Source organism: Amblyraja radiata, chromosome 25, assembly GCF_010909765.2.
Source record: "Amblyraja radiata isolate CabotCenter1 chromosome 25, sAmbRad1.1.pri, whole genome shotgun sequence".
In the NCBI taxonomy this organism is placed as follows: Eukaryota; Metazoa; Chordata; class Chondrichthyes; order Rajiformes; family Rajidae; genus Amblyraja; species Amblyraja radiata.
In genome coordinates, this window is record NC_045980.1 from 35,448,229 (window position 1) to 35,469,037 (window position 20,809).

At 44.7% G+C, this 20,809-nt stretch overlaps 2 protein-coding genes across 10 annotated transcripts in view; one reads left to right on the forward strand and one right to left on the reverse strand.

Moving 5' to 3' along the window:
* The window catches only part of arvcf (ARVCF delta catenin family member), a 230,796-nt gene extending 212,379 nt beyond the window's left edge, over window positions 1-18,417 (reverse strand). For 5 of the 9 annotated variants that reach the window (XM_033043843.1, XM_033043846.1, XM_033043844.1 and 2 more), the window contains exon 1: window positions 17,805-18,417. The gene's annotated coding sequence lies outside the window, so the exon portion shown is untranslated. The remainder of the gene's footprint in view (window positions 1-17,804) is intronic. The other 4 variants (XM_033043849.1, XM_033043847.1, XM_033043841.1 and 1 more) reach the window with 3 other exon arrangements.
* Window positions 18,418-18,807: 390 nt separating this feature from the next.
* The window catches only part of tango2 (transport and golgi organization 2 homolog), an 84,278-nt gene continuing 82,276 nt past the window's right edge, over window positions 18,808-20,809 (forward strand). Inside the window, exon 1 of the mRNA XM_033043854.1 lies at window positions 18,808-18,905. The gene's annotated coding sequence lies outside the window, so the exon portion shown is untranslated. The remainder of the gene's footprint in view (window positions 18,906-20,809) is intronic.

Genomic DNA, 20,809 nt, shown 5'->3' on the forward strand with positions numbered 1-20,809 from the left:
AGGAGCCGTCCCTCAGTGATGACCCCTTCTCCCGTCTCCAACGGATCCCCTCCTCTCGGACTCCCCCTCATGGCCATCTACAGGCTTTAGACCTTTTTATTTTAAACTGCCGGTGGGACATCACCGCCTCAACTTCTCTACTCCCCTTTCTCACTCTAACCCCCCCCAACCCAACGTACAGCCCTGCACTCACTACAATAACCCAGACTGGGTGATCAAACCTGCCGACAAGGGAGGTGCCGTGGTAGTCTGGCGAGCTGATCTCTACAAGGTTGTGGCCACTCGCTAATTCTCAGGCGCCATGGGTAATTTTCGGCCCGATTTCCATAACCGGCTTCCGTCTACGCACCAAAGACCCCATAGATAACTTGTGCGGAGACTGAAACCAGTTACGGAAACATCCTCAGAAAAATGAAACTTCTTTGATAAAAATCTTCTCCTCATTTTCAGAATTATAATTTATTGACACAAACTGTTCCCCCGCAACATTGATTACACTGCGAGTCGGGTCGGGTTACTGAAATGGATGAAAAAAAGGCCCACGTTCCGCTCCGCACTACATGTCAGCCCACTGCATTTAGAAGTAGTGGTCTATCTTGCTCCACAAAAGGATCTTTGATCTCTCGCACTACCACTTCATCACTTCCAGCTCCCTGCCCTCCCAAGCCTCCAACCTCATCGTTCCCCAGCCCTGCACGGCCCGATTTTACCTTCTCCCCAAAATCCGCAAACCCGACTGTCCTAACAGACCCATTGTTTCTGCCTGTTCGTGTCCTACCGAATTTATTTGCACATACCTCGACTCCATCCTGTCCCCCCCCTCCCGGTTAAACCCCTCCCTACGTTCAAGACATCTCACAAGCTCTTCGTCAACTCCAGGACTTCCGTTTTCTAGGCCCCCCATTCCCTCATCTTCACCATGGATGTCCAGTCACTCTACACCTCCATCCCTCACCAGGAGGATCTTTAAGCCCTCCGTTTCTTCCTCGACCGCAGAACCAACCAATCCTCGTCTACTGATACTCTCCTCCGCCTAGCGGAGATGGTCCTGACCCTTAACAACTTTTCGTTTGACTCCCCCCATTTCCTCCAAATACAAGGCATAGCTATGGGCATGCGCATGGGCCCTAGCTATGCCTGCTCCTTTGAAGGGTACATCGAACAATCTTTGTTTGAGGCGTAGCAGGGCCCTATCCTCAAACTTTACCTCCGCTCCATCGACGACTGCATTGCTGCACCCACACACAACTCACTGACTTGATCCATTTTACCACTAACTTCCATCCGGCACTCTTAACACACCTGGACCATTTCCGACATTTCCCTAACATTTCTAGACCTCACTATCTCCATCGCAGGTGATAGACTACTGACTGACATCCACTATAAACCCACTCGTATCAAGAGCAGTCTTCGTTGCCATCACATGCAACAAATAATCCTCCGACATTGTCGCCACCTCCAATGGGATCCCACCACTAGCCACATCTTCCCATCTCCTCCCGTCTGCTTTCCGCAGAGACCGGTCCCTCCGTAACTCCCTGGTCAATTCGTCCCTTCCCACCCAAACCACCCCATCTCCTGGCACTTTCCCTTGCAACCGTAGGAAAGGCTACACTTGTCGCTCTACCTCCCCCCCCTTGACTCCATTCAAGGACCCAAGCAGTCTTCCCAGGTGCGGCAGAAGTTCACCTGCACCTCCTCCAACCTCATCTGTCAGATGTCAGCTGCTCTACATCGGTGAGACCAAGCGGAGGCTTGGCTATCATTCTTACCCGATTTCCCAGTGGCTTAGCACTTCAACTCCCCCTCTCATTCCGAATCTGACCTTTGTCCCGGGCCTCATCCATGGCCAGATTGAGGACCACCATAAATTGGAGCAGTAGCACCTCATACTCCGCTTGGGCAGTTTGCACCCCAGCTGTATGAACAATTACTTCTCTAATTTCAGGTAGTCCCTGCTTTCTCCTCCCCTTCTCAACTCTCCCACTGTCTCAGCTTTTCGTTTCTTCTTCCTGCCCCCCCCCCCCCCCCCCATCAGTCAGAAGGGTCTCGACCCAAAACGGTACCCATTTCCTTCGCTCCGTGAACAGCCATGCAAAAGGGAAAGAAGTAACAATAGTCAACAAGTCCTTTGTCATCCCTTCCAACGGTCCAAAATGGGCTTTATAAACACACATTTTCCATTTCACGTACAAGGTCACATAATTGCTTTCATCTCTAATTGAAGCGACACACCTCCCATTGAGACAAGAGATTACAGATGCTGCAACCTTGGAGTAAACACGCTGCTGGAAGATATTAATGGGTCAAGCATCATCAAGATCCCTCATCCAAGCTGTCCATTTCCCTCCACAGATGCTGTCCAACCCACCTTTTTCTCCTTCTCTTCCCCGTTACAGATAGTATTCCGCATTCAAATGCTACCCATCTCTGGACTTGCTAAGTATTTCTCATATTTTGTTTTCATTTCAAATACTCCAAGCTCAACCTCGTGGAATTGTCTACAGGACACCAGTTGAGGTTTTAACAAAAATCTGGACAGCTGCAACAAGACTGCATTGTATTCAAGCCTCCGCAGGGAATCCCAACACAGCATTTTCATTTCTAATTGCCCTTATTACCATTTGATTCATCAGAACACCAAGACCCACCAGTGATACAACGGTGATTGGCCTCATCAGCAACAACGATGAGTCGGCCTACAGGGAGGAGGTCCAGCACTTAGCAGCATGGTGCGCTGACAACAACCTGGCCCTTAACTCCAAGAAGACCAAGGAGCTCATTGTAGACTTCAGGAAGTCCAGGGGCGGCACGCACACCCCCATCCACATTAACGGGACGGAGGTGGAACGTGTTTCTAGCTTCAGGTTCCTGGGTGTTAACATCATCGCCAAGGACTGCTCTCACCCCAACCATGGACTGTTTACCCTCCTACCATCCGGGAGGCGCTACAGGTCTCTCCGTTGCCGGACCAGCAGGTCCAGGAACAGCTTCTTCCCGGCGTCTGTCACTCTACTCAACAACGTACCTCGGTGACTGCCAATCCACCCCCCCCCCCCCGGACACTCCTCCCACAGGAAAAACACTATGTCTGTATATATGCTAATGTAAATATTTATTCAAATCATATGCTATGTCGCTCTTCCAGGGAGATGCTAAATGCATTTCGTTGTCTCTGTACTGTACACGGACAATGACAATTAAAGTTGAATCTGAATCTGAATCTGAAAAATCCCTTTGTGCGAACTAGTTTTTCATCACCTCTCACGTATTGATTCTTTGTAATTCCTCTTGTCAAAGTAAATAAGTAACGCTTGCTCACATTCGGCTCAATTTGCCACCATCTGGCCCATTCAGCCAAACTATCTACGTGTCTTTGCAGACTTTGCCCACGGAGTTCATCTTCCCACCTAGCTTTACATCAGAAGAACGGGATCTTATGTTCGAATTCATTTAAAAAAATTGTGAAACTATCAAGCCAAGGCGACCAACCAGACAAATCTTGGCAACTTGCCCCAGGACAATTTATTCCTAATCATTTTGGTTTATTTAGTTTAGTCTAGTTAGTTTATTTGGAGATATAACATGGAAACAGGCCTTTCATCTCAGCAAGTCCACGCCAACCAACGATCAGCCGTACACTAGTTATATCCTACACACGAGGGTTAATTTACAGAACCCAATTAACCTACAAAACCTGTACACCTTTGGAATGTGGGAGAAAACTGGAGCACCCTGAGAAAACTCACCGGTCATAGGGAGTACGTACAAACTCCATACAGACCGCAACGGCAGTCAGGATTGTGCCTGGGTCTCTGGCGCCGTAAGGCAGCAACTCTACTGCTGCGCCACAGTGCCAGTTAGCAGATGGATTGAGGAACCTTTCCGTCTATGCTAAGACAGAAAGCTAATAAGATTTCCCCAAGCCCTCCAGTTCACATTTCTTATGATAAACATCACAATTTTTCAGAATACAGCATTTTTACCGACTCCCCCGTCCACTGACAATTACAATGGAAAACGTCACACAGAACTTTTCTTTTGTGAAACATATTCCCCGACTAAACATTACCATTTTCCGAGTAACTTTAATGGGAGCTTAGGAGGCTTGAGGTAGCAGGATCTGTTTAAGAAAAAAAGCGCAAAAGCAATTTCCCACTGTTTAACGATGTAATCAAAATAGGCATGGCACAATTATTTATTGTGCAATTAACGAAAATAAGCTTTAATAAAATTTCTTGACAACCCGAATATGCAATGCAAACCTAGCCAATCATTCAGGAATGCAATTTACTTCAGGGCTCTGGTTCTCGAATAAATCAGCTGCAAAAGGCCATTTGGCCAAATGAGGCCATTCTGCCATTAAAATCAGAATTATGTAGCATAGAAACTGAATTTTCAGCCAAACTTGTCTATGCAGACCAAGTTGCCCATTTGAGCTGATCCCCTTTTCCCACCAAGATTTTCTGACAACCTAGAACACACAAGAGATCTTAACAGAGAGCACGTGGAGATGTTTCCTTTTGTAGAGGAATGTTGACCTTCATCTCATACTTAATGATTCCCATTATCACCTCCTTTACCGTTCAGATTCCAACACTGGCAGACATTGTGTCTCCACTAACTGCCTCAACCTTCACCATCTCCGCCCCATTCCCTCATTCACATGGCCCACCTGCCCTTTTCTCCTCATCTGCTCCCACCCATCACCACTCCACCCCAGTATCTACCAAGCAATCTTCATATAGAAACAAGGAGCTGCACAAAATGTTTAAGAAGGAACTGCAGATGCTGGAAAATCGAAAGTAGACAAGGAGCTGCACAAAATATTGGAGTAGCACTACTCACTGCACCACTGTGTGGATTGTGAAACGTGTTGGAACAGTTTTAGTATCAGAAAGGTGACTTTCAGACAATAAAGTCACATATATGCCAGAACAGATGTGTGCCTAACATTCAGTGAATATCTACCCATGGATCAATTCAACTTTATTTAACTGCACAATACAAGCAAACCTTTTCACAACAATGTATGCTCAGATTGGACTGCAGCAGAAAAAGCAGCTTCAATTATTGTTCTCCGAAGGATAATGTACACTGAACAATTCTTCAATGGGTTCCTGCATGGCACTCACTAGACAGTACAGACAGAAGTGCTGTTTTTCTAATTAATAATTAAAACTGAAGATGCTGAACCCTGATGAAAAGCAAGCGCTAATGCTATTAATTTACAATGTACAGGAGCTGTTCTGTTCTGCCTATTTTCCCCACATCCTCTGGGGATTCACTTATCTTGCCGTTTTCAAATCTAATACAAGATCAGAAGCCATTTCAGACACTGATAACCCAGCTGCATATTTCCAGCATTTCTTGTACTGAAATAAATGCGAGTTTTCCCCCAGACCTGCCAACTGAATATTTTATTGCTTCCCATGGAAGGCATGCATGGAGCAGATTGTTCAACGGTCTCCAGAAATTCCTGTGTACAATTAAATATTGCTTGAAGCTTTGTCTCTAATGTGGTTAACTGAGTTATTGATAGGTCTGTCTCAGTTGCCGAGTTGGCATTTAAGCTCCTCTGAGATGGGATAATGTTCAGCCACAGACTCCAGGATACACAGCCTCCACTCAAATGGAATTGCCATGAGGCACTTTCACTTCATGCAACCCCTTTTCCAAACTGCTGCCCACTTTCCCGTGGCTTTTATTTTAGCGACAATGCATCTTTCTCCTCCACTCATTGGGCACTTACCTGAGCATAGATTAGAAACCTCAAATGGCAATATCCATAAAAATGTTTTCGATATATTGACACTATCCCCGTGTGTTCTTCCCCCACCCCATGTTTCCTTATTTACAAACTTTCGATTGGTCTATCACTAATACAAGAGAAATATGAAACCTTGTACAGTGGAGCGCACAAATTTTGAACACACCCACCATGGAACCACAACCTGGACACGGGCTAACAAACTCACTCTTCTCGTAGCCCTGTTCATTACAGAATAATTTGAGGGTAATTTTCCCAGCAAAGAAATCGAACTTAAAAATTCTATTGTTTTAAAAAAAAAAAAAAACTTCCAAAAACCTAATCATAATAAAGGTAATGCTTATGAGCTTAATGTTCACAAAATTATGAAAACAGACTTTAGCAGTAAGTTGCCAATTATAACACAGCATTCATGAGGGAATGCACCTCAACTTATTGATAGGAAAGGTTTAGAGGGATACGGGCCAAACACAGCAAACAGGACTGATGGGACATCTGGGACAAGTTGGGCCGCAGGGCCTATTTCTGCGCTATTTAACTATAGCTAACTGGGAGAAGATTTTAAATATTTAGTGAATCCATGAAGCTGGAGATTAAATGCCAAGATGCAACTGCACTATTTAGACAAACAGGTTCATTAGACAAGGCAAGGACAGAATAATGAACTCAAACACATATAAAAATGCAACCTGTTGTGCATACAGTAAAAGACTAGAAAATAGTGATCAAATCCAGTCTTTTAAATAGAACATTCATGGTGAAGAGGAAGCAACCTGCTGGTGAAATTTACACCTAGCCCAGAGTAAATTATGCCCAGTGCCACCAAAAAGCAACTAGTAGTCTGAAGAAGGGTTTCGGCCCGAAACGTCGCCTATTTCCTTCGCTCCATAGATGCTGCTGCACCCGCTGAGTTTCCCCAGCAATTTTGTGTACCTTGGACATTTACATATTGACCGTTGCAAATTGGCACACAAATTCATGTCAGTATCAAAACCATGCATTGTTTCATATTTAATAGCGTGTAGCCATGTCATTGCTAAGAACATCTATTTCCACCTTTGTCACCAATTAACCGACACATCTTTGGGATGTGGGAGGAAGCTGAAGCACCCAGAGGACCCCGTGCGGTCACAGGGAGAACGTGCAAACTCCACACAGACCTGTGGTCAGTATCGAACCCAAGTTACTGGTGCTGTGCCAGCACCACCAGCTCTACTTTTGATCTCTAATTTACAGAGAATAGAATTAGAGAATCTAGCCAAGAATACAATGGGCTCCGAGATAAAAGTCGCATAGAACAGTGTTTGCATGAGAATATAGGCCAAAGCAAGGCTAAAGAGAGCATTGATAAATAAATGGAATTAAGAAATCTGAATTAGATAATATGTGAAACTCAAAATAGTGCCAAATTTGTCACTAAGATTGAATAATCCGTTTTTTTGGCACAACGTAAATGCAAGCTGTTGTTGGGGAAATAATTGTTCCAGGAAGCAAAGTTTAGCATCAACTGGTGTGGACCTATTGCACTGGTCACATCTTTCTGCCAATATGACATTGAGATTTAGTTCTTTCCATAATTAATTACCCAGCTGGTTATGTTGATTAAAAAACTTTTTAAGACCTTATTCATGCATTCTTAGGTCATCCTCAATGAATTAAATATTGTTACATGTTGAAACTGGAACCGACTCGTGCCACAGTAATTAAACAAAAAAAAAAACCTACACACTAATGTGTAGTGCCAGGTCATGCAACTGAACAGAAAATGCTCCAGTCATATAGCATCTCCAGGGAGGTTGATGGCTGATCATTTCCAAGTTCTGGTGAAGATAAAACAAAGCAAAACATTAACAGTCCTCCATGGATGCCACTTTTTATTTTCAAGTTCCAGCGTTTTTTTTATGTTTTATTTCTTCCAGATTAATGATCAGTCTCTCAAACTCTCGGTCTTGAACAACGAGGGGGGGGGGGGGGGGGGGGGGGGGGGAAGAGAAGGTAGCACAGTGACGCCTAATTTCACCAACAGAAGTGCTTCGTTTTATTTATTTCTAAAAATATACCAAGCTTTATGGTCGTACACTACTAATCTTGCAATACGTCAACGTCACAGAACTCTTGACTATGGCTTTACCACTCCTTCAGCGGTTGCAGCCAGCTTCAGAGCATCCCGCATGATGTATCCCTACACTTTGAAATGTGCCAGTTGACAGCTTTAGCTGGTGAGCATCATCCTCTGGAAGATCAACAGGTTTTATGAACACATCAGTGCAGCCAGTGCCTGGAGATGCACAGCTGCTCAAGACGAACCCTAATAATAATAATAAATAAAAATCATTGCATCTCCAGCCAGACCTCTTGGCAAATAGAAAGTCAATCTCTTATGCACGGTAGCGTCATGGGCTTCCAGACTCCAGCCGACCGCACAAAGGGTTTGACAGGGTCTTCCTGCTTGCAACAAGTTTTTTTCTAGATCAGAACAATACATTAAATCACAAGTACACTGCATTGGTTTGCCACAGGTAATGCACATGACTGATGTCCAGTTTTTCCATCCACCACTCGGAAGCCCTTTGCAACCAAGATATAATGAAGAATACATTGAACTTCTATAGGTGTCTAGCATCTCAAACATACAGGAACAAAGGAGATTACAGGGAAAGGTAGACTACCCCATCCATCACAGATACTGACCTTCCCACCATTGAAGGGATCTTTGAGGCACCAGCTCAAAAGGGAAGTCAATATCAAAGATCCACACTCTTGAACAGCACACAACACTAATCTTAGCATATTCTATGGACAGTGTATGGGGTTGTACTGCAACTGTTTTTATTTGCACGATTTGGCTACCTGATATTAAGATAATAATTTATTGGACTTTTGCTGTGCATTATTACATTCATGGGCCTATCCTGTTAAGCTGCAGAAAATAAAAGTTTAATTGTACGGGATGGAGCCAGTTCCCCTTTACCAACACTCATCAACATGGCTGAACTTGTTCTCGCCCTCAACAGCCACTTCTTTCCTACAAATCAAAAGATGTTTTCATGGACACCTGCATAGGCCCTACCTATGCCGTCTTTTTGTTAGCTACACGGAACAGTTCCCACCACAACTTTTTCCAGTAACACTCCCCAGCAATTTATCTGCTGCATTGACAAATGCATTTGTGCCGTTTCTTGCACCTGACAACCTGCTATAGATTTCACTTGGACCATTTGTGATATTTCTCTCCCTTTTCTCTTTCTCTGCTTTCATCCCAGGTGGGAAACTATCCACTGAATTCACGAAAAACGCACCAACTTCCACGGCTACTGTGACTATTTCTCTTCTCTGTCGCTTGCAAGGATGCTGTTATTTTCCCCCAGCGCTCTTCACTTCTGCTGTGTCTGCTCAAGACGTCTTCCATTCCAGGACATCCATTCTGTTTCAGGAAACATAGCTTTCCTTTCCAGCTCCACCGGCCTTTCATCTCTTCCCCTAATGAGTCCCATTATCACAGCCAACACCATCAGACCCCAGCTCTGGTAGCCTCCGCATTCCTACTCATCACCCTCAAGCAGATGTCTCCACCTGCTCCCTTCCCTCCCCTGGCTTCACCTACCAATCTTTTCTTTCCATTTACCTCCATCCAGCACCCCAGTGCATCTGCCTCACCCCTCTTTGATCTACTTGCTTCTGTCCCACCACTCTTGCCCTCCTCCTTCTACTCGTCGCCTTCCTTCTCCACCCTGTCCTCCCGATGCAGGATTTATTTTCATCTAACGACACTGCAGTTCCTCCAGTAGGTGGTTTGTTGCTTCAGGCACAAAATTAATGTCAACTACACTGAGGGTAGACTTACAAAATTCCACCACTGATTGGTTTATCACTCAAGTTCAAAGAAACTCTGTTAATCTCTAAAAAGTAATCGCCAATGGTAATTTGACAATGATGAACTTGGAGCCACTTAGCATCATTCACAGTAGCGGGATGTCCCTAAGCACTTTGCAGACAGTCAATGACTTGGGATATGTTATCACTTACTGAGAAAAACTACAAGCAATTTGCACAAAACAGGTTCCCACAAGACCAATTAATGATTCAATACTTTATTATAAAAAAAGACACTGAATGAGGACAGACACCATCCAATGCATCAGGGATAAGTACATTGCCCTCTTCAAAACACTACCATGGAACCTTTACCACCCGTTCAAGGAACAGAAGGGGACTCTACTCAAGCATCATCTGAAAAGGCAGCATTTTGGACATTCCCACAATAAGCTATGCACAAGCAGATGCAAACTTTGCATTCCATGTTCTCCATGGACTTGAACCCCCAATAAAGGAGCAACACTTTACATCCCCAGGAAGTGTATCTCAGTTAATAAAGTTCCTGACCAGATTCCCATTTCACTACAAAAAACCCCCAAGAATCATTACCTCCAGGTTCAAGAACAGCCTCTTCCCATCAACCACTAGGCCCTTGACCAGGCTATACAATTCTAATCACAACTCTACCTCAACACTATATTACTGGGGGCTTTAAGGGTTGCACTAAGATCTTTAGTTTGCATTATTATGGTCTAGTTAGCCAGTACAACCAATAATTATATTTCTCCCAATACCCTGGTCAATGTGTTGCTTTCATCATGCATCAGTCCAAACCACACAAATCATTATCCGATCATTCCGTCCAGAGATGCTGCCTGACCCACCAGGTTCCACCAGGTGTTTTTTGACAATTAAACACTCTTAACTGGATTCGTACCAGGAAATTCAGAAGTGGGGAATCTTGGACACAAACAACAATGTTTGATACAATTCCTTCACAAAATTCATGCTCCCCTAGACTTTGATGTGCCACAAACTCATGACGTTTTAAACAATGAAGGAAACTTAAAATATTTGCCCTTCATCATCATATGATGTAGGAGGCATTTTAGTCCTTGGAGAAATTGCACCAATCGCTTTGCTTTCCCTCATTTCTTCGTAGCCTATTCTTTCTCACACACCCATCAACACCGCCCGATTTTCCTGCCACTCACCTATACAAGGGGCGATAAAATAGAGACAAAGGGACTGCAGCTACTGGTTTACCAAGAAAAAAGACAAAGCACTGGAGTAACTCAGCGAGTCAGGCAGCGTCTCTGGAGAACATGCATAGGTGACATTTTGGCTCTTCAGAGTCCCAAACTGAAACGTCACCTTCTCCAGAGATGCTGCCCAACCCGCTGAGTTACTCCAGCACTTTGTCTTTTTTGTGTGGCAGACAACTTGCAACAGTTCCATTGCAACTTGGGAAATGGAATGCAACTGGAACCATGGAGGTAGCCACCATGGCGTGGGGAGAACAAGTAAACGCCACACTGGGTTGCGCCAGTAATGGCTGCCTCGCCAACAGTGTCTTACCCTTCCTTCTTTGTTGTTTTAATAGCATGGGCTAAATGTATTTTAGTGTTTTTTTAGCTTGTTTTATGGGGGGGTGTGGGGGGGGGGGGGGGTGTGGGGAGAACTTTTTAACATCTCTTACTTCGAAGGAGATGTGATTTTTTTCCCGTATCGTATCTCCGTCCGCACTGCGGCCTAACATCGATGAGTTGACGGCCTTTGCTGGAGACTGACTTCAGGAGCTCCAACCGTGGGAGCCTGCGGATTTACCATCGCGGAGCTCGTGATACCTTAGCCAGGGATCGACATCGGAGCTGCAACCTCAGGAACCTGCGGACTTTAACATCCTGGAACTCGGGGTCTCTGGTTAGAGACAGACTTCGCGGGCTCCAAGCCGTAGGACCTTCGATCGCCCCGACGGATAGTTCGATTACCCCAACCGCAGGAGAATAAAGAGGAAGAAGCGACCTGTAAAAATACCAAGGTCTTCAGAGATGCAAGGTAGCCATCCTAAGAATGCCCAATTTGTCGGGTACTGCATGGAGTAGAACATGGTTCCTTAAAATTACCAGTTGACCCAACAATTCAAAAGGCTAACGCTCAATTTAGCAGTTTCACCATTTGTCAACGACAAGCTCAGTTGTTCTTTCGGATGCAAGTGCTTGAGGATTTGTAGATACTGAAAGAGTTGATAATGCACTGGCATTAAATCAATAAAATTGGTTCTCAATAGAAACATGAAAAGGCCAGCATATTAATAAACAAGAGTAAAAGGATATCCACAAGAGACAAACTGAATGATTTATAGTCCATTAATAATGAAAGCTTAGATTTAATCCCAAATTTAACAAGATGCTTACCATTTACAACATCTGTACACAAACTAAAACAGGTTTCCCCACATACAATTCAAATTTTCTGTGTAGATTAAGTGTCTTATTTTACCCTCAATAAGATGACTCTCTTCCATTGAAGGTTAATTGCCAAGTGGTGGGCCACAAGCTTCCGGCCATTACTTTCTCCCTGAACTCCACACTTTTCCTACCCCGGTTATTCCCACCTCTCCCCACTCCAGACGGGCAGAAGGTACAGAAGCTCGAAAGCACGCACCAGCAGAATCAGGAACAGCTTCTTCCCCTTTGTTATCAGGCTTTTGAACGGTCCTCCTATAAGCTGGGGTACTGGCCAATTCACTTATACCTTTTGCAGACATTGTACCATGTTACATTCCAAAGCAGAGAACTGTATTCTGCCTGCTGTATCTTTCCCTTTGCTCAACCTAATGTATAGGTTTGGCTCGATCGTATTTACGTATAATGTCGGATTTCAAGTCAAGTCAAGTTTATTCGTCACATACACATACGAGACGTGCAGTGAAATTAAAGTGGCAATGCTCGCGGACTTTGTGCAAAAAGACAAACAACAAACAACCAAACAAACTATAAACACAATCATAAACACACACATATTCTTTTACATATTAAATATTGGAAGGAAAAACGTAGTAAAGTTAGTCCCTGGTGAGATGGGAGTTTACAGTCCGAATGGCCTCTGGGAAGAAACTCCTTCTCAACCTCTCCGTTCTCACTGCATGGCAACGGAGGCGTTTGCCTGACCGTAGCAGCTGGAACAGTACGTTGCATGGGTGGAAGGTGTCTCCCATGATTTTATTTGCTCTGGAGTTGCACCTCCTGATTTATAGTTCCTGCAGGGGGGCGAGTGAAGTTCCCATAGTGCGTTCGGCCGAACACACTACTCTCTGCAGAGCCTTCTTGTCCTGGGCAGAGCAATTCCCAAACCAGATGGTAATATTTCCAGACAAGATGCTTTCCACAGCCGCTGAGTAGAAGCACTGGAGGATCCTCGGAGACACTCTGAATTTCCTCAATTGCCTGAGGTGGTAAAGGCGCTGCCTTGCCTTACTCACGAGTGCTGCGGCGTGTGATGTCCATGTCATATCCTCAGAGATGTGGACTCCCAGATATTTAAAACAGCTCACCCTATCCACAGTATCCCCATTTATCCTCAATGGAGTGTACGTCCTCGGATGATGTGCCCTCCTAAAGTCCACGATCAGCTCCTTAGTTTTTTTTGATGTTCAAGAGGAGGCTGTTGTTCTGGCACCAGAGTGCTAGATCAGCCACCTCCTCCCGGTAGGCCTTCTCATCGTTGTCTGAGATCAGGCCCACCACCACAGTGTCATCAGCAAACTTAATTATTGAGTTGGAGCTGAACCTAGCCACACAGTCATGTGTGTACAGGGAGTACAATAGGGGGCTGAGGACCCTGGGGCGATCCTGTGCTCAGGGTGTGGGACTTTGATGTATTCCCTCCCATCTTGACTACCTGGGGCCTGGTGGTGAGAAAGTCCAGGGCCCAGGCACACAGGGGGGTGTTGAGCCCTAATTCCAGTAGCTTCCCGGCCAGTCTGGTGGGAACTATTGTGTTGAAGGCTGAACTGAAGTCCATATAACAATTACAGCACGGAAACAGGCCATCTCGACCCTTCTAGTCCGTGCCGAACACATAATCTCCCCTAGTCCCATATACCTGCGCTCAGACCATAACCCTCCATTCCTTTCCCATCCATATAACTATCCAATTTATTTTTAAATGATAAAAACGAACCTGCCTCCGCCACCTTCACTGGAAGCTCATTCCACACAGCATCCTCACGTAGCCCCCCTTCTGGCTGTCAAGATGAGAGAGAGCGGTGTGCAAAACCTGGGAGACCGCATCGTCCGTGGATCTGTTCGGACGGTATGCGAACTGCAACGGGTCCATGTTGCGAGGGAGGAAGGCGCAGATGTGTTTCTTCACCAGCCTCTCACAAAGCATTTCATGACTACCGAGGTAAGGGCCACCGGACGGTAGTCATTCAGACAGGTTGGTGAGGCATTTTTTGGTACCGGTACAATGCTGATAGGATTTGATAGGAAAGCAAGTAAAATCAACCTTTTCACTGCACCATGGTAAACATAACATTAACAAACCTAAACCCAACCAAGTTATGTTCAAGTCACGCTACTTCATCTTTTTAATATGTAGAACGAATACGAAGGTGTGATGGGAGGAACTGCAGATACTGGTTTATACTGAAGATAGACACAAAATGCTGGAGTAACTCAGCAGGTCATTCTCACTGAAGATGGGTTCCGACCCGAAACATTGCCTATTTTCTCCAGAGATGTTGCCAGACCCGCTGAGTTACTCCAGCCTTGTGTCCATCTTAATAAAATACGACTACTGATTTCAGTGCAACGTTATTACGAGTCTGTGGAAGGGTCTCAACCCAAAACGTCACCCATTCCTTTTCTCCAAATATGACGTGGGACCCGTTGAGTCACTCCAGCATTGTGTCCATCTTCATTATTGCAAATCAACAGTATGTCACTCGGATCCTTCACATACTAACCATTCATCGGCAATAAATTAAAAATATACACAGAGAGGTGCTAATCAAAGTTTAAGATTATAATCACAGTGCATGTCAGACATCAATTAAACCAGAAGTGAATGGCACTTGGGTGCCATTTCAACTTAATTACCTCAAGTGGGGAGAAGCCCAGCCAGCGCACAAAGCAGTTAATTAAGGAAACCATTAGTAAGAAATTCCATTCTGAATTGCTTCATGGTATAAAAACTGTTGCATGTACCCATGGTTTAACAGATAAGTGATGAGACAACATGGAACGTAAATATATATGGCATGTGTCCATCTCCAGATTGTTGGAAATCAGATTCCTTGAATTACTGCAACAGCAATAAACCGAAAAGGCTGGAAATACTCGAGGTTTATTGCATCTGCGACAATTAACATTTCAGGTGATGATCCTTCCTGCTCTCGCAACACATTAGAAATCTAATGCGATCTTTCATTCATTTTCTAAGTTTATCGGCATTGGCCATAATACTCCTTCCATTGAAATAAGCACACTTCAAGCCATCACGCTCATCAACTGGTCCTTCTTATCAGACTTACTTGTAATGACCTTTACTTTCCCAACAATCCCAAATGTTGCTGCTCTGCTTGTTTATACACCACTGAGCAGGACAAATAAACCACCCTGCAAGCAAATTGATTCCTTTCCAGTACAGGTGCAACACATCCCTCTTGAAGACACAAAAACCTGGAACTCAACAAATACGTTCCTTTTCTTCATGGATGTTGCCAGACCCATTGACTTATTCCAGCTTTTTGTGTCTACCTTCGATTTAAACCAGCATCTGCAGTTCTTTCGTACACATCAGCAGTTGCTACACATCCCTCTTGTACATCTCTCACCAGCCCAGGAAGAAAGCCCAATAATCCACATAGCTGATATCCTCAGTCTCACATCTGCTCCATTGCCACACACTAACTTGTGTCATTGTACTACAATTTGCCCCACTTGCCCATGACATGAAAATCTACTTGCATAATCCATAAAGTCACACCAATAAACCCTTGGACTATCTTTGATCGGACTTAACTTGCACTAAACATTATTCACGTTATTCCATTTATCATGTATCTGTGCACTGTGGGTGGCTTGATTGTAATCATGTATGTCTTTCTACTGACTGGTGAGCACAAACCAAATAAATTCCCAAAGTAACAACATTACCGGTTGCTAAAGGTGAAATTCAAACAGAGAACAGGTTCACTGAGCTCCAAGAGAGTGCTCAGAAGGAATGATTGCATGTCCATTCAAGAAGTAGTGGAAAGGTACAATTTTATGAAACAAACTAAAAATGACATGGCTCGCAAATGCATCCATTGATATTAATCTTCATATCAGCATTTAAGATCAGGCAAGTTTCTGTCCGTTATCATCATAATCTAACCCAACACTGCTAAACCAGACGGTCAAGTTATTTTGCATTGTTCCTTGAGAGATTATTGTACAGAATTTCCATCAGTAACACGCCTCGTAAATACTTTAAAGTACACAGACATGTCCTCAGTACCTGAACATTAGGTGTTGGACGTAAAGTGTAAAGTCGGCATATTCTGGCCATCTTGAGTCCTTTCGCAAAATGGCAGTGAACACTGATTGTATGCAACTGTTTTCAAAACTTGACCCCATAACTGAGCAAGACCCTCAAAAATACATATTTTTAGTGAATCTTACTCAAATGATCCAAGGCATCAAAGGGAATCTAATTTTTCTCCAAGAGCTGAACATTTAAACCAATTCCTTTGGCATTCCAATACAGAACTGAGCGTCTTCCCCTTTCAGACTGAAGCGGACGATAGAGCCAAGTTTCCAGGTGAGTTCGGTGGCATAATTCTGAAGATGTGTCATCACCATTCAAATTTATCTTTTAAAACATCTGTTTATGACCGATCTGGAATCTACGTGGGCATATTTATATTTCACTTTATAAAGCGACCCCCATGCACTTTACGGGGACTGTTCAAAAATTAGCTTGGAGTCATTTGGGTAGATGACTTTGGATCATGACCAAGTATTAAAAAAAACCCGGATAATTTCATTCAATTATCATTACAGAAATGTTAACGGTTTGATACACTTAACTTCCTACATAACCAAAGTGCGCTAAACAGCAAATTCGCGCCTGCAGTTTACAACACGTTCACCTGCCGCGATCAGCAACTAAAGTCATTGTTCCACCAACAAAATTCACAATGGTAGAAGTAACAAGGGCGGAGCCGTGATCCTTTAATGCCGCAAACACTAACAACGTTTTGAATTCACCCTCGCCTAAAAACGGCTCCAGAAGTCAACATTCCGACAAAAAATTGTTATCCATGTAGCTCGGCACAGCAGAAAGGAATTTCAAAACTCCATTATTGGAGAAAAAACAAGATTTAATCTGAACGCTCTTTACTATTCGGTTCTATTCTTACAGTACGGATTTTATTTTATTTTTTATAATCGGCGAAACAAAAAAAGTCCTTCCACAACTCTGGATGGGGGGGGAATAACCGAAAAACAGGTTTGCATGTGCGTCGGGAATTTTTTTTTTAATCCATCGAGGCTGTTTCGTTTATCTTTTACATTCGTTTATCTTTTACATTGGAGCTTTTTTTGTTACAGTGTTTCTCCGGAACCATTATGGCTCGTTTGAAACCGCAACTTGATACCACTGAACAAATAACCAGATTTTTTGTTTTTAAAATTTCTTTACGATCCGGCATCGTTTCACTGTAATCTCAACATTTGTTTGAAATTTTCACGGCGTTGTTCAACCGAGTCAAGGAAAATAATCCATAGCGACAAATACAAATGCACACAATTGTCCAGTTTACTACATTTCAACACGATACAAAGTGCTGGAGTAACTCGGCGGCATCAAATATACTAGAGGAGCTTTGGGCAGCATCGAAATGGACAGGCAACATTCAGGTTTCCTTGATCCAGCACTTTGTGTTTTGCTCAAAATTCCAGCATCTGCAGCCGCCTTTTCTCTCTCTCTCTCTCCCCTGGTTATAGATTGCAGTTTATGCATCCTTTTGTTGGGGGAGGGGGCGTAAAAAAAAAAGAATCTGCTAACAGGTTGTTGAGAAATCATTCCAATGCACAAACAGTCTTATGCATCAACAAAGTCTGATGCATTAAATTCCAACTGTGCGGAAACAGGAGATCCTCACTTCAGCAAATTCTCTCTTGGAAAATAAGTGGCGAGTTTTCATTTTGGTTGTGAGACATACCTGGATAGCGTTGACCCAGTTCTCCTGCACTCGTCCCCTCTCTTCCTCCGTCAGGCGCCGCCTCTCGACGTCCCAGACAGATCAATTACAACACCTTTTGTTAACTTGTGCCGGACCTCTCCTTGGGCTCGGGCCTCCCCTCCTTTTGTCGTTGCCTCCAGCCTCACTTATAACGGCGGGATGGAAGCGAAGAGTGCAAAGGGGAGGGAGAGGGAGGGGGGACTGAACCAAAATGAAACTCAGCTCTTCGAATCCGAAGCACAACGGAGAAGGGAGCGCTTGCACGGGGATGGTCTGAATATGAAGCGGGTCTTGGCGCTTTCCTGCCTTTCTGAGAAGAAACCTGCCGCAGAGTTTCCCCCGAGGCGCTTTCTCCGCCGAGTAACGTACCTGTGAAGGGGGAGGACGGAGCGCAGAGCCGGCGAGCTCACGCCCCCAACTCTATTCAATGGAGAGGTCGGAGATAACTAATCCCTCGCAGTGGCGAAAACCAGCCGACGGCCAGTAGATGGATGTCTAGCAGGTAATATAACCGCCGCTGGCGCTCGGCTCATCCCGTGGCGGGGATCGGCCAGATCTCCTCACCGAGCTCCGGACGCCCTCGTCCCGCCTTCGGCCCGCCCCCAAGTCCCGCCCTCCACCGCCAAACACCCACCAATGGGAACCCGCCGTCCGGCGCTTGACATCACACCTAACCAATCGGGGCTCTCGGCACCCGCTGATGGGCATCGCGATTCGCCAATCGGCGGCCGACTTCTTAGACCGGCGTGGGGACTGTCCAATCGGAACCGGCCGAGCTGGCCCGCCAATGGCCTCGCGCGTTAGACGGGGACGCGGGGAGAGTGGGGGGCGGGAATCCGAGGAGGATGGGCCAGTCGCGAGGCTGGGTTTGCCGCGTGTGACGTCGGTGCCGACCAATGGGAGCAGGGCGGGTCACATCTTCTCCAATCAGGGGAAGGGGTGGGGCGGACCCTGTGCTGTGATTGGCGTGCTGTGCGCCAATAGGACGGGGCGTTGCTGGGCGGCCGCGGCGTTGGCAGGATGCCGAGTGGGTTTGTGATGAAACTGAACAACTAAGTGTGTACACTGTTCACCACGACAGTAAGGAACTTTTTAATTTGTCTTGTCCTATTTAGTTTACTTCATAGATACAGCGCGGGAACAGGCCCTTCGCGTCACCGGGTCTCTGCTGGTTAAAACACATTAAAATCGAGGCTGACACCTTGTGTTTTGGCTTCAAGTGAAACATAGAAATTAGGTGCAGGAGGAGGCCATTCGGCCCTTCGAGCCTGGCCGAGTGAAATCAGTATATACGAAATAAAGTGGTTGAGCTTGAGGCTCCGTTAGAATTGGCAAGCATGATGTTGTGGGAATGACAGAGACACGGCTGCAAAAGGACCAGGGCTGGGACCAGTTTACATTCCTTTTGGAGGACCAAGAAACGGAATATTCAGAGGTATACGTCCTATGGAAAAGACAGACAGGTGGGCAGAAGGGTAGCTCTGTTAGTAAGGAATGAAATTCAGTCCCTCGCGAGGGGGTGACATAGAATCAAGAGATGTAGAGTCAGTATGGATAGAACTGAGAAATTGTAAGGGTAAAAAGCCCCAATGGGAGTTATCTGCAGCCCCTCACACAGTAGCCTGGATATAGGGTACTTTGGATCTGTCTTCACTGAGGAAGACACAAACAATCTCTCAGATGCACTCGTGGCCAGAGGACCTAAGGTGACAGAGGAACTGAAGGAAATTCACGTTAGGCAGGAAATGGTGTTGGGTAGACTGATAAATCCCCAGGGCCCGATGGTCTGCATTCCAGGGTACTGAAGGAAGTGGCTCTAGAAATCATGGACGCATTGGTGATCATTTTCCAATATTCTATAGATTCGTGAGCTCTTAACGATAGCGGATTCAAGAGGTATAGGGAGAAAGCAGGAACGGGGTACTGATTGTGGCTGATCAGTCATGATCACAGTGAATGGTGGTGCTGGCTCGAAGGGCTGAATGGCCTACTCCTGCACCTATTGTCTATTTTCTATCTCCTGGCTTTAATGGTCCCACATTGCCTTCTATCTAATATTCCCCGTTTTATATATAACATGAGGTTGGCTCCCCTTCCCTTTCTCCCTCCCCAATCTTTGCACATCCCCAATCCTGGACTTTCCACTCGTCAGTTTAATTTCATGTTTCATGTATCTTGTTGTGTTTTATAACTGTTGGCAGACCAATTTCCCTCCTGGGATAAATAAAGTTCTATCCTATCGTAGGTTCACTTCTTATGAGTCCTTGATAAATCTGATCCAAAGTATGTTGCATGTCTGAAGAAGGGCCTCGACCCGAAACGTCTCCTCTCTCTCCAGAGATGCTGCCTGACCCGCTGAGTTACTCCAGCATTTTGTGTCTACCTTCAGTTTAAACCAGCATCTGCAGTTCCTTCCTACACATGACTGACATTGTTATTTGAAATTTGAAATCTTTGTTTTTTTTAGTGTTTTATATTTCCAGCTTCTCATTAGGTTAAAAAGTAAAACTGGCTGGAGGAGGTTTTGTTTTGGTTAATCCACTTAAATGTTTCTTCAAGCTGATTAGATAAATGGACAAGTTTTCAACATCTATCCATATTTGGGGTAAAGTATCAACAAAATAGATCATGGTCACTACATAAAGTTTTAGAAAAACCCTTTTAATATTTCATATCCCTTTTTGTGGTTTTGATCTGGCAAGTACCATGGAGGCAAATCTATCCCATCATCCTTAGCATACATAAAACATCCATAACATACATGAAACCATCTAGTTTAATGCATTCATTTTATGCATGTCCCTCATGATCTTGTGCACCCTTGCAAGGTCATCCATCAGCCTCCAATGCTCCATTGGGGGAAAAAAAATCCCAGTCTGTCCAACCTCTCCCAACAAGCCTCATATAAATTAATATAAGTTTAATGTGAAATGACAAGGAGTTGATTGGTGTACTTTTTATAGGCAAATTGTCAGCGCAATCTG